The 12116-nt window shown below is 38.3% G+C and overlaps 1 long non-coding RNA gene across 1 annotated transcript in view; it reads left to right on the forward strand.

Moving 5' to 3' along the window:
- LOC135207648 (uncharacterized) overlaps positions 1–12116 on the forward strand; it is a 522810-nt gene that overhangs the window by 99716 nt on the left and 410978 nt on the right. Inside the window, exon 2 of the long non-coding RNA XR_010313016.1 lies at positions 1441–1465. This is a non-coding gene — a long non-coding RNA (uncharacterized LOC135207648). The remainder of the gene's footprint in view (positions 1–1440; positions 1466–12116) is intronic.

Raw genomic sequence — 12116 nt, forward strand, 5'->3', positions numbered from 1 at the left:
GGTACGATCGGATGCTTTTTCATGACAATTTAAATTCTTCAAAAATATAGCACGGTCTAAGCGAAATTTCGAGGTTAAAACTCCGTAGTAGGGTATTCCCCTTCAGTGCGCTTCACACGGTGCACTGTAGGCGTTCTTTGCAGCTCCTCTTCTGACCCTGGCTGCGCCCACTTTCATTCCATCTGCTGTGCCTCCTTTGATATTCTCTTCCATTTTCAGTCCAACTGAGAGGTTTTCCTCCTGTTACGTCTTTCAAGCCTTTTTACTCTCAGTTTCCCAGCGGTTGGCTTTGGACCTAAATTTTATATTCCTTTCCTTTCCATTTCTTTCTTTTGAGTGTAAAAAGCACATAATAAGAACAGAATGATGGCAGTGAACTAAAAGCGTACTTAGTTATTCAGATGTCTCTTTGATAACAAGTGGTTGAAAGAAAGGCCATAAACGCAGAGGAATGATAATGAGGGGTAATGTCTGGTATATGACCGAAGGTGAAACTGTGTCAATGAATGTATGCAGTAGTGCTTCCAAAGCACAAGATCAGCATAGTAAAATCTTGAATGAAATTAATTTGGAGGTATGTTACTAGTGTAATTTTTTTCAGTTACTGCTTACGTGGGTTTCAAAATTCATCCTTCGAATCATATCATATAAATCCTTTGAATAATGAATGCTTCGTCATATTTTACATTAAATAATGCCTTAGTTAAAGGAAGGTAGTTTGCCTGTGAGGTGCACTGTAGGCATTACGTAAGGTTCTTTTCAGTATCCCCACAGCCTATAGCTGCAACCACTTTCATTACTTTTACTGTACCTCCATTTACATTCTTTCTTCCATCGTACTCTTCCACCCTCTCCTAACAGTTGTTTCCCCCGAAGGGGAGTAGTGCCGTCAGTGGACCTCATGCGGTGCACTGTAGGCATTACTTCAGGTTCTTTGCAGCGTACCTTCGGCCCCTAGCTGCAACCCCTTTTGTTCCTTTTACTGTACCTCCTTTCATACTCTCTTTCTTCATCTTACTTTCCTCCCTCTCCCAACACTTCATTCATAATGCAACTGCCAGTTTTTCCTCCTGTTTCACCTTTCAAACCTTTTACTGTCAGTTTCCATTTCAGCGCTGAATGACCTCTTAGGTCCCAGTGCTTGACCTTTGGCCTAAATTCTATATTGAACTCAACTCAGCAATTGTTTCATAGTTAACTGCGTGGTTTTCCTCATGTTACGCCTCTCAAACCTTTTTACTTACTATCCGTATCCGTTTCACTGCTGAATGACTTCATAGAACCCAGCGCTTCGCCTTATGCCTAAATCCTATATTCTGTCTGTGTAGGTAGCTTGCCTTGCAATTTGAATGTTTCATAGTTGCTTTTTATTATTGCTCCTTTGCGTTATGAACAGTTTTTCCGAAATGTAGAACTGTATTCTTTTGCTATTCTTTTCAGATCCACCAGGGAACTCCAGGGGAGTGTGAGTACTGCAGTTCAGTCATGTTTTAGATTTTTTTTTTTTTTTTTTGTTGATTATTGGATTGTCAGCTTTCCTTTTACGGGCGAGTTCATGCATCAGGAGAACTTAGTCTCTGGGAACTGTCGTCGTCTGTGCTTGGCATGTTAAGATTTGTCGTTTGTCCTGTGCCAGTGTTCTAGTAAACTATCATTGGGGATTATAGTTGTCTGTCGTCGACGGCGTTTCGGGAAGAGGGTCGTTGATACATTCCTCATTATGAGATCCTTGAGATGCCTTTTTTCCGACGAGGTTCCATTATAAGGCGTCGTAATGCTTCTCAGTAACTCGATTCTATGTTGAATTTTTATTTTTATTTTAATGGTTGTGTTGTGTAAGAGAATATCCGGTACTTCAAGGTATCCTTACTCGCAGTTCTGAATGCGTTCAGTACCGTAACACCAGACCTCGGTTTCCCAAATAATTTTCATTTTACCCATACAAAATAATTGGTCTTTCAGTATTGCAAGTTCCACGCTGGACGAGTGGATTTCGCACTCGGCTACAAATCCGGTGGTCCGAAGTTCGATTCTCGGCTCGCCAACGCGGAACCAGAGGAATTTATTTCTGGTGATAGAAATTCATTTCTCGATATAATGTGGTTCGGATCCCACAATAATCTGTAGGTCCCGTTGCTAGGTAACCAGTTGGTTCCTAGTTACGTAAAAATATCTAATCCTTCGGGCCAGCCCTAGGAGAGCTGTTAATCAGCTCAGTGGTCTGGTAAAACTAAGATATACTTCAGTATTGCAGGACCCAAAAGAAAGTTCGAAATCGAAGAGGGAAAACCAAGAGTAGGATGTAACACGGAAAGATCTGAATCACCTGATAAACTCGAGTTTTTTTTTTTTAAATAGAAGAAGGTTATAGGAATCGTCAGACCGGGAACTAGCAGTTCCAAATTTCGATGGTTTAGGGAAAGGAACGTATATATATGTCACGGATGTCTCTCTCTCTCTACATATTGCTCTACTGTACTTGGCCTCTAAAAAGATGGTCATTTTCCTATACCTTTAGTTTCAGTGGCTTGCCTTTGTCTGTATACACGAGTCACTTTTGATTTTGTTTACTTGTTTATCTTGTCACATAAGGCATATTTCCTTCTGCTGTTTACAAATGGATTGCCGCAGAATCTGCAATTACAGATATATGAAATAGCAATTTTGCGTAGACAAATGGAATAGTTCCTGCTGATTTTAGGGTTTTAGAATTCAAAATCCACTGTACTAGCTGTATTGTCTAAGGGACAATGACACGAATGCTAACCCTTGAAAGTACTTAATGGGATACATTCAAGTGTCGGTTTATGTTAGTTTATCCTTGACAATCACGGTCTTCCAATTAGGGTCAGAACCTTCAAAGTGTTAATATATTCGTAAGTCCTCTTAACCCCTAATGCTGAAATTGACATGCTATGATATGACTAATATGATGGGTAACCATATTCATTGCAGTACATTTCTTTGATGTCTTAATTGTTATGTCAATCGTATGTGCTTATGCAAACATGCATACTATGAAGCAGATTGTGTAGTTTTTATCTAAATAAATCTAGTGATCGTGTTTTAGGTTGTATTCTGCAGTGTGTATGTGCTTGCATGTATTTTGGAGTTTCGAAGTATGAAAGAATGTAGTAAATACATCTTGAGCCTTTCGTGTTCCAGGGTATAAAACTAAACGAACTCAGAGGTTTTGTAAAGCGTAATTTTATATAATTTCAGGGTCGATTTTTAAAGGAAGCGTTTTTGTTTTACATTCTTCTTTGGGGAAATTCCCATTAAGGAGCTTGGGCAAACCAAACAAAACAAAGGCATTGTTTGCACTCAATATTTCACTGTCATGTGCCATGCTTTGTTGGCCCTTGGCCATTAATAATTAGAATTACAATTACAATTATGGTGACAATTACGACGACAGTCTCCGACCTCCTCGAAATGCTCTCATCATTAAAGGGAGTTAGGTTGGAGGTGAGGGAGTTTATCATTAAAGGAACAGCGGAAGCTATCTCCAGCAAAAGTAAAAAGTCATCTGTCTTCATTAATGTTCTTTTATTCTTTTTCTCTCTTGGTACTCCACCGTCGTATGCGTTTTGGTACGAAATGATAAAACGCGGTTTTGTTATATCCTATATGGAGATGGTACGAAAGTAGTTTTAATTTTAGATTGTGTGAAGCGAGTTAAGTTTTTGATCTTTGAACAGCGTTAATGTAATACGTTTAATACATTCTTTTCTTGTAGACCTCTTTAATGGGAAGAGTATGCTCCAAGAATAGGTTACTTTAGTGTCAGTGGGATACCACTGATCCAGTTATACAGTTGACAAAGAAGTCCCTTCTGCCTTCACTTTATTATATAAAGTAACTGCTATGAGAGTAAATTAATAGTTATTAATAAATGGAAACTGGGGGTTAAGGAACAGGATGTTGTAATAGATGATCAAAGACAAGAAATGCCCGAGTTGTACAGTAAGTATTTGAACGGATGGGATCCTTGTAAAACAGACGCCTATGACACGTGAACTCCGGTAATAATCTGTGTAGGGTATTATGGACTTGAAGCTGCCAGCTTCAGTACCAGAGCTCTTGCTTAGAAACTTGCAACAAAGCGTAGGTCTTAGATGTAAGCAGTAGTGACTCTGAGGCCCAAGACAATGGCAAAATGAGTTGATGACTTCAAATAATGGAAGTCGTGAAATAGTGGCTCATAAAGTGCGAATCAAATAATAGTAGTCGTGAAATAGTGGTTCACGCAGTATATATCAAATAATGGTAGTCGTTAAATAATGGTTCATACAGTGTGAATCAAATAATGGTAGTCGTGAAATCGTGATTCATACAGTATGAATCAGATAGTGGTTGTCGGGAAATAGTGGTTCTTACAGAATGAATCAAATATTGGTAGTCGTGAAATAGTGGTTCATACAGTATGAATCAGACAATAGTAGTCGGGAAATAGTGGTTCATACAGTATGAATCAGACAATAGTAGTCGGGAAATAGTGGTTCTTACAGAATGAATCAAATAATGGTAGTCGTGAAATATTGGTTCGTCCAGTATGAATCAAATAATGGTAGTAGTGAAATAGTGGTTTCTTACAGTATGAATCAGCTCACTTGATTTGAAAGGAAATAATGAGTGAATTGGAATGATTATCGAGTCTAATAAGTACGTGAAGAATACTTTGATGCAGGTCTTTGTGTCTCCTTGAAGGGGCTGAGGAGGCGTGCTTCCCTTGGAATTAGAAGGGAACCACCAAGCATTCGTTTTTTTGAAGTTATAAGTAATTTGTTTAAATTTCCTTTCATTTCATCATTGCTTGTGAAGGGGAAATACGAAGGCGATGGACGGTGTTTTAAGTGGCTTTTAATTCTTCCTCAACTCATTTCGTACCTTGCTTCCTCCTACTCCTTGGCCTTTAAAAGGAGAAAATGAGAATTCTCCTCTCTCTCTCTCTCTCTCTCTCTCTCTCTCTCTCTCTCTCTCTGAGCTGGCGCAATTAATCTTCCGTGGCTCAAAGGGCTAATCAGTGTCCGATCGATCCACTTGGCAAACTGGACTTCATTAATTGAAGCGATTATAACTTATTTCACGCCTTTTTGTTTGTCCTTTCTTTTTGCTCTCCCAAACTAAAGAGGTTTAAGCTCCAAGGAATTCTCTCGACTCATAGTTTTGTCGATTAAGTGTATTGAGTGCTGGTAGTCTGGTACCACTTGGGCTATATTTATAGGATAACATTTAAATCCGGATAATGTTTACGAGTTTGTATTGTTTGAACATTTGTTTTTATAGCCTTTACTCATGCCCTAATTAATACACACAAACACACACAACCACACACACACAACATACATTATATATATTCTATTATTATGGTATGGAGATATATATTATATATATATATATATGATATATCTATATATAGTATACATATGTATGAATGTTAATAATTTATATATATATATAATATATATATATATTATATTATACTATATATAGGATAATATATATATATTATTATATATATATAATAATATAATATATATATATATATTATATAATATATATATATATATATATATTATATATATAGGTATAAATGGTTTATTAATGAATTTGGTTGGGTTGCAATACCTCATTTTCTGTTTTAATTGAATGACTGCCATTTTATTGATAGAAATAACTTATAATGAAATTACACGACCAAAAGGCAATAATGCAGGCTAGTATCGAGTATTTCATTACTAATGCAAGGCAAGACTATCGGTGACAATAATAAAAGTCAGGCCTTTCAGTTTTGTTAGGAACTTCTTCCGGTCCTAAGCCAGTGCTTGAAGAATGGTAGGTAATCAGCGCTTTATGATTTGCTATATATATTGTCGACTGTAGTTTAATAATTATTAACTTGTAACTTTGTCTACTAGTTCACATCGTCTTTGTTATGGATTGCATGCAGACGTGAAACGTGTCCATGCTATGCTGCAGTAGGTACATAATGACATTTTACCTTTGAGTTTTTACTTTAGTTACACCGGAGTTTAAGAGCACCGTTAACCGACAACTAATATTAACTAAAATAACAACTGTAAAGTATCACTATTTGCCGTTTGGGCTGTGGGTTTTTAGGAAGCAGTTGCCTGCTGATGGGACTTGACTCTTTCGTAATGATATATAGGTAGTACCTACCTGCTTGTGTGGCAGACGGCGATATTTGAATGTTGAGAATGATTTCTGTGGAGAAGTATTTAAGAATTGAAATATGTGTGGTTCTTTTCCATGCGGTATTTTATGTCCAAATAGAGTTAACCATTGTCTAGGGTTTAGCTTTTTCTGTGGATCTTGTAGGTGAACCGCTATTAACAAAAGGGCAGAATGACTGAGACGTAACTTGGTTGCAGAAGTTGGTAGGCCACTGTCATGGTTCTTCGGTGACCATTGATAGTGCTATGTCAGAGAGAGCGAATCAATTCCTTCAAGAATATTCTCTAAATAAAGAAACATGAAAGGGTTGACGCACAATTATGATAGTAGGAAACGATTAGGAAATAATGGTCAGTACTTGTGGATGTTCATTATAGGGATGGGATTTAAGACAGATGTTATCCATCAAAACACAATAAAACAGAGAGAGAGAGAGAGAGAGAGAGAGAGAGAGAGAGAGAGAGAGAGAGAGAGAATCATGGTATCAGGCGCATTCGAATTCTTAAGACGATTTACAATGGTTTCACTCACATGACCACGAAATTTAATGTCCACCCTAAATGGAAGGGTTAATGATCATTTATGATTAGGGGAATACCTAAATGTCCTGCAGGTGTACGCAGGAAATGCCCAAGAGGTGGTTCTTTGTCATTTGTTCTTATGCCTCTGCGACATTTTTATTCTCTCCTGTCAACTCTCATTGCTGTTATGCTTCGAGTTCTTGTGTGTTTAAGATTTGCTTCTGTATTAGTCTTCTGTTATTCTCTGAGAGAGATTATATATATATAAATATCATATATATATATATATATATATATATATATATATATATATATATATTATATATATATATATATATATATATAACGTATTCAACATAAAGTTTCTTTCTTAATGGGACGTTACTCCCAGAAATAAAACTGCAGAAAACTACGCAATATTTGCGGCTTCATATAACTACATAGAAGACACATCATTAGTGTGTCAAATCTCTACGCCATGTTTTTTTATCACTTTTGGATCTCCCCCCGAAATATTTACACTCGTTCTCTCTTCTCGCCACATGACCGAACCATCTCGGAACACTCACTGATCCATTCTTTTACCTTAGCTAAGTTTATCACTTTTTCCACGTATCTCCCATATTTATCACCTCCCAGTTCCTATGTATGTACGCGCAAGTTGGACCATTGGTCGTTGATCAAGTAAGGTCTCTATGTGTGTTGTGTGTGTGTGTTTGTGTGTGTGTAAGATATTCTGATTTTTTTTCTGTCAAATTCTCTCTGTAAAACTGTTCTCAAGAGTCTATGTAACGTAATGATAAAAACAAAAACGGCCGTTAAATAAATGGGCGAGTGTCAGGTTACTGATGAGTTCAGTTACATAAGAAAAAAAAAATGAAAATATATTTGATAGCCTACAGATAGCTACAATGGTATAAAACGTCTGGGAATTATATTAAATTCTTTTAATTGAGAAGCGATTAAGGCAAAACTTTTTTTTAATTAGAAATGGTGAAGAAATATAATTTAAACTAAATTCAATTATGTCCTTCCGTAACCAGTTGAGGCGGAATTCGGTTTATTAAAATAAAAATGGAAATCAAGTTGTATCCCGCCCTTTTAAACGAGATAAAGTTCTGTTTCTTAACCAATAAAACCTTACGTTTTATCAGCAAGTGGTAGATAAATATAATGGAGACCATCTTACCAAAGCCATTCACTTTCGCCGTCGCACGAGGAGTTAATTCCCGGGAAAATGTGTCCCTTGCCCTCCCACCCTCCCTCCCTGCCCGAATGTGTGAGAGAGAGAGAGAGAGAGAGAGGCGGGCGGCAATCCCTAATCATTATAATGCGCGGCAATAACCTCTCTCCGGCGAGACAATTAGCAATTAAAAGGCAGCAATTTAAGTCCCACACCGTCTCTTCTCCTCCTCCTCCTCCTCCTCCTCCTCCTCCTCGCCTTCGTGGTCTTCTTCAGCGTCGGCGGTGGCGGGCGACCCTCCTCCTTCTCTTTTAAAAGCTTCTGGTCTTCTTATCGAAGTCATCGAGCTACCTCGGGTGATAGGTTTCTAATAGGCGAGAGGGCCCTGTGTTTTGTCACTGCGTAATGGAGAAGAGGCTACCACCATTAGAAGAGCCCCGGACCGATATAGCCAGCGATTCGATTGACCGATTTGGGGATTTATCTGGCGTCGGCCCATATCGTGGGCCCGTACAACATGTTATTTCCTATTTCCGAACGCGGGTCTTTTGACGGGAGACGAATGGAGAGAGAGAGAGAGAGAGAGAGAGAGCATGAGAGAGAGAGAGAGAGAGAGAGAGACAGCAGAGGAGAGAGAGAGAGAGGAGAGAGAGAAGGGAGGAGAGATGAGAGAAAGAGAGAGAGATGAAATGGGAAAAGAAGGAAGAGAGAGAAGGAAAGAGATGAAAGGGGAAAAGAAGGAAGAGAGAGAGAGAGATGAAAGGGGAAAAGACGGACGGAAGAGAAAGAGAGAGATGAAAGGGGAAAAGAAGGAAGAGAGAGAGAGAGAAGAGAAGAGAAGAGGAGAGAGAGAGATCGAGAGGAGGGGAAAGAGGAAGATGGGAGCCCCAGAGATGAGAGAGAGAGAGAGAGAGAGAGATGAAAAAGGATAAGAAGGGAGAGAGAGAGAGAGAGAGAAAGAGGAAAGGAGAAAAGAGGGAAGAGAAAGAAGGAGATGACGGGGAAAAAGACGGAAGAGAGAGAGAGAGAGAGAGAGAGAGAGATCGAGAGAGATCGGACGGAGTGGGGTAAGGAAAAAGGGGTTGTTCGCGCCCGACTAAACTCGTTTGACTGCCGACACCAGTGCTGTTGTGATACAAGGATGTTACCTTGATAACGAAACAATGTAGTTGGTGTGTGTCCTTTTTGCTTTACCAGTTTTTTTTTCTTCAGCAGTTGAGCGGCGGGGAAAGTTTAGCTTATCTGGATTTCTACTGTTTTAGATGCACCCTTTGTTTGTTTTTAGTCCGATTCTTTTAGAGCCTTTTGTGGCACATAGCCGTAGTTCTGATTAATGATAATTGACTTAATGAGAAATTGAAGAATGCAGGTACATTGCCGGTACGAGTCGAAGCACGCCCGGCACCTTAGAACAATAGAGAGAGAGAGAGAGAGAGAGAGAGAGAGAGAGAGAGAGAGAGAGAGAAATAGTGCCGGGGAGCACTTTAATCAGCCAATGGCCACTTTGAGATTAAGCAAAAACACTTACAGCGCCCTTTTGGTTAAGCACCCTTAATGGATGCTTAAACTGAAAAAAAAAAAAAACTTTTTTTTAGTTTTTTTTGCTTTTTCCCCCGCGATACTAGAGGATATAAAGGGGATATAAAGAAATATTTATCATATTTGTAGGTGGTTTTAAGTAGAGGGCTCGATCTGGATGTAGTACAGTAGCTACATAAAACTCTCTCTCTCTCTCTCTCTCTCTCTCTCTCTCTCTCTCTCTCTCGCTGTGGAGATAAATGTAATGCAGTAGCCTTATTGAACAACTAAAGCCTCTCTCTCTCTCTCTCTCTCTCTCTCTCTCTCTCTCTCTCTCTCTCTCTCTCACAAAAGTGTAGGTAAATGTAATGTAGTAACCTTGTTGAATAACTAAAGCTCTCTCTCTCTCTCTCTCTCTCTCTCTCTCTCTCTCTCTCTCTCGTGGAGATAAATGTAGTAGCCTTATTGAACAACTAATGCTCCCCTCCTCTGTGTGTGTGTGTATGTGTGTGGTTAAGGTGTCGAGATTAATCCAAGACGGTAGTCTCATTCAACGCCTAAAACAACATGCATTATCTCTCTCTCTCTCTCTCTCTCTCTCTCTCTCTCTCTCTCTCTCTCTCTCTCTCTGAAGGTGTGGAGATTAATACCCCATTATCAGGGGCCATTTGAAGGCGTCCGAATGGCTCGTTTCATGGGACTTTAATTGGGATAAAAGATCGACACCACTTCAGCTGATACCAGGCGGCAGTTTGGGTGACGAAGGCGTGTGAGGAGAGCTTTTTTCGCGCTTTTTTTTTTTTTTTTTTTTTTTTTTTTAGCGAGAATAATGTTTTCCGGGTATTTTTTTTTCTCTCGTATTTATGGTGCTACTGAGGAATCTTTTACCGTAAGATTGTTATTGTTTGCTTTGTTTTAAAACGGTTATTGGGATTTTTGTGTTTTTCTTATAATGGTTTTTTTTAAATCTATTTGCCGTTTTTTTTAATGGGTAGTGAGAATATTATTTTCTGACGTTTTCTCCTATTTCTCATGATTATTTTCTTATTCCTTTTTAAAAGTTTTCGTCACTTCTTCAATGGGTTCATAAGATGAATGTCCCTCAGGGGGGGCTGGTGTATAGAGTCGTCATTGCGTCTCTGGTGCATTACTAAAGGTTCTTTGCAACGTCCCTTCGGCCCCTAGCCTCAAACCCTGTCATTCCTTTTACTGTGCCTCCTTTCATTTTCTCTCTCTTTCATCTTACTTTACACCCTCTCATTACGATGTCTTAGTGCAACTGCTTTCAGATTTTCCTTCCCTTTCACCTTTAAAACTGTTTACTCTCGATCTCCCTTTCAGAGCTGAATGACCTCATACCTCCCAGTGTTTAGACTTTTGCCTAAATTTCATATGCCATTCCTATAAAAATAATGTTTTTTCGATGTTTTTCACAATTTTCCTTCGGATTTGTATAGATGGCTGTTTTTAAATGGTTGGTGACAATATTTAATTTTCATGTTTTTAGTGAGTGTTTTACGGCTAATTGTTTGTGGATGATTATTTTGATTTTTTTTAAATATCTATTTCCATTATAAATTTTGAATGGTTAATTTAAAAGTTTTAGGTCCGACAAAGTGAAAGGTGTGAATTGGTTTACAAATCAAGAAAAGGCAGAAAATGAAATGAGACAAATGAAAGTGGGATTAGCGAGTTTTATTTTAATTGATATATTTTTTATCCAAAGCAGCGTTTTCTCTCTTCCACAGAAATAATAAATTTTGGCTTTGTAAATAGAGAGATTATATGAAGACCCAAAGTTGTCCTTTAGGTATGACTCTGAGTTACAGAATTCCTATGTTAGTTTTATAAGCTTAAGGCTAAAATGTCATCGTGTGTACGGAAACGTTTCGGCATTTAGATTTGAAATAGAAGGAAACGAATGTCCATTGGTATGTTTATTGAACTAGGTTGAAGACTGAAGAATCACGGTAGATTAATTGCTGTGTCCTTCTTTGAGGGGAAAGGGCGGGCTATAAGCGTTAGAGAAAAAATGAAATATTTTTCGGGACAGTGATTGATTTACATCCATTCTAACTGACTAAGAATAACATTTTATAGTTTACTAACATATCAGTTTACTGTTTTTAGTAATTTTCAATTGGTCAATTGTGGTAAGTAAGAAAATTACTTTGAAACCCTGTCATTCAAATTAACAATAAAACCTACAGGAAATAGCCAGTTATCCTTTGACTGGAGGTGTCACCAGATTGAATGTGCAGTTGAGAATTTCTCTTGAAATTCCGTGAGGTTCATGAGTTAGGAAATATGGTCTGCAGGTAGATGTCCTCTCTATTTTTTCTTGTAACCTCATCCCCGGGAATCCTCGTCTTCATTTAAACATTTATCAAATCCTTCATAGTCATATTTCCCCCATACCTTTGCCCATACTTAAAACTTTGTGGGGTCCTGATGGCAGGATGGGCCTCATTTAACAAGGTGCACTGGGACTCCTGGTTGGCAGGATTGGGGCATTTTGTGGCTGCCCTCTATAATCACAGTCATGAAACTTACAATGCTGACGACTTTCATAGATGACGACTGTATACAAAGTTGTCGTCGAATCAGGAAGTCAATTTTTAGATTCTTGGAATTTTTGATGATTATGCTGGGAAATGTTTAGAACTTACAAAACCGCCATTCTAAGCTGCCAGAAA

This window comes from Macrobrachium nipponense, chromosome 34, assembly GCF_015104395.2.
Source record: "Macrobrachium nipponense isolate FS-2020 chromosome 34, ASM1510439v2, whole genome shotgun sequence".
NCBI lineage: Eukaryota > Metazoa > Arthropoda > Malacostraca > Decapoda > Palaemonidae > Macrobrachium > Macrobrachium nipponense.